Consider the following 2,860-nt stretch of genomic DNA (forward strand, 5'->3'; position numbering starts at 1 on the left):
GAGGGATATTGGCCAAGTTATATTGTTATATTGTGTGCATGTATGAATATGTAACAATGAATCCCATCATTATGTGCAACCATAATGCGCCAATACAAAAAAAGTAGAAAGAAAAAAGCAATTTGCAAGCTGGGCACAGTGGCACACACCTGTAATCCCAGTGACTCAGGAGGCGGAGGCAGTAGGATTGAGAGTTCAAAGCCAGCCTCAGCAAAAGTGAGGTGCTAGGCAACTCAGCGAGACCCTGTCTCTAATAAAATACTAAATAGGGCTGGGGATGTGGCTCAGTGGTCAAGTGCCTCTGAGTTCAATCCCCAGTACCCAAAAAAAAAAAAAAAAAAAAAAGGCAATTTGCCCACAGCACTGACTGATTTAAGTCCACAGGATATGTTACGTTCCTCAGCAAACAATCTATTATCTTCAGGAGAAATGTAAGTCCAAAATGTCAATAAGAAGAATACAAGTTACCCTGCCAAAGGTGATGGAGGTAGACTTTTGAGACCCTTTCACACACAGGAGCTCAGGGAGGTAAGAAAAATTCTCCCTAACTATAAAAACTGTAAAAACAGGTTCCAATTAGAACTGGTCATCATGGGCCCAAGTGTTCTAAAGATCTGGTACAACAGGAAGTTTGATGTCATCCTGCTGTCAGTCAAAAGTCAAGATGTAAGCCTGGGCAGGATTTTCTGGAAATTTCCCTGGGACCCCCCAGTAAAACTGGAGGACAGGTAAGGCACATAGTCCCTTTCTTCTCTGAGAGGACACACTTTCTCCTTTTATGGAACCAACCTAAGTGCCCTTCAACAGATGAATAAAGAAAATGTGATATATATACACAATACAATATTACTCTAGCTATAAAGAGGAATGGAATTATGGCATTTACTCATAAATTGATGGAACTGGAGAATATCATGCTAAATGAAATAAGCCAGTCCCAAAAAAAACAAAGGTCAAATGTTCTGATATGTGGATGCTAACCCATAACAAAGGAGGATAGGGAGGGGAAAAGTAGAAATCCATTAGATTAGACAAATGGGAACAAAGGGAAGGAAGAGGAGAGGGGAAAAGGAAAGACAGTAGAATGTTTGAACATAACTTTCCTATGCTAATATATGAATACACAACCTGTGTAACTCCACATCATGTTCAACCACAAGAATGTGATCAAAATTATAAAGGGTTGCATCCCATGTATGTATAATATGTTAAAATACACCCTACGGTCATTTGTATCTAAAAACAATTTAAAAAAGAAAGCATCCCCTATACCCTTTTCCCATCCCTTCTAATAAATTCATGCTTTTTGGCTAGTGCGAGGCTGGGGAGCACTGAGCCATGCATCATGCCCTGCGCTGCCCAGACTAGGGAACAATACAGTCGCTAAAGGCAACCCCAAGAAACCAAAGAGCAAGATGTCTGCTTATGCCTTCTTTGTGCAGACTTGCAGGGAAGAATACAAGAAGAAAAATCCAGAAGCCCCTGTCAATTTTGCAGAATTTTCCAAAAAGTGTCCTGAGAGGTGGAAGACAATGTCTGGGAAAGAGAAATCTAAATTTAATGAAATGGCAAAGGCAGATAAAGTGCGCTATTATCGGGAAATGAAGGATTATGGACCAGCTAAGGGAGGCAAGAAGAAAAACGACCCTAATGCCCCACAAAGACCACCATCTGGATTCTTCCTGTTCTGTTCGGAATTCTGCCCCAAGATCAAATCCACAATTCCTGGTATCTCCATTGTAGATGTGACCAAAAAGCTGGGCGAGATGTGGAATAACTTAAGTGACAGTGAAAAGCAGCCATACATCACTAAGGTTGCAAAACTGAAGGAGAAATAGGGGATGTTGCTGACTGTAAGTCTAAAGGACAGTTTGATGGTGCAAAGGGTCCTGCTAAAGTTGCCTGGAAAAAGGTGGAAGAGGAAGATGAAGAAGAGGAGGAGGAAGAAGAGGAAGAGGAAGAGGAGGAGAATGAATAAAAACTTTATCCGTCTCCTTGCAAATACCTTAGAGTAGAGGAGCGCCGTGATTGACACATCTCATTTGAGATGTGTCTGTTTGTCTCATTAGGTTCAGTTACAGAATTTGATCACGATCATATTGTAGTCTCTCAAAGTGCTCTAGAATTGTCAGTGGTTTACATGAAGTGGCCTTGGGTATCCAGAGCACCCTGAAACTGTACCAAAGTTGTACATATTTCCAAACATTTTTAGAATGAAAAGGCACTCTCGTGTTCTCCTCACTCTGTGCACTTTGCTGTTGGTGTGACAACACGTTTGAAGATGTTTCTGGTATTTTTTTTTTAATTTGTAAGGTGGTGTTAACTATATGGTTATTGGCTAGAAATCCTCAGTTATTGATCGTACATATCTAAAGTCTGTAAAAAAAACAAAACAACCAAGAAAAACTCTTGATGCTCCTTGCTGGCACTGAGGCTGTGGGGGAAGATGCCTTTTGGAGGGGCCATAGCTCAGGGCGTGCACTGTGAGGCTGGACCTGTTGACACCATTTAGCTTCAGGTTGTCTTGTTTTTGTATACAGTGATATAGCATTCTGCTGCCTTTCTTAGTTGTGGAAAAAGGGGGGGTCAGCTGGCATGAGAAGTGTTTGAATTTTTTTAGTTAAGTACAGTAGATTTTAAACTTTGTTTTCAAACAAACTGTAGAACACTTCATCGTCAGCAAAGCAAAGAGTCACTGCATCAACGAAAGTTCAAGAACCTTCTATACTTAAATACAATTTGCAATGTTATATTATTTTTGTATGTTTAGAATGCTGAAATGTTTTTGAAGTTAAATAAACAGTATGACATTTTTTTAAAAATTCATGCTTATTACTCTTAGCCACATGTCTGAAATACT

The 2,860-nt window shown here is 40.0% G+C and overlaps 1 pseudogene; it reads left to right on the forward strand.

The window, feature by feature from the left end:
• The first annotated feature begins 591 nt into the window (after positions 1–591).
• On the forward strand, positions 592–1,978 carry LOC124976596 (high mobility group protein B3-like; annotated as a pseudogene).
• Positions 1,979–2,860: the final 882 nt, after the last annotated feature.

The sequence above is a fragment of the Sciurus carolinensis genome, chromosome 2, assembly GCF_902686445.1.
Source record: "Sciurus carolinensis chromosome 2, mSciCar1.2, whole genome shotgun sequence".
NCBI classification, from domain to species: Eukaryota; Metazoa; Chordata; class Mammalia; order Rodentia; family Sciuridae; genus Sciurus; species Sciurus carolinensis.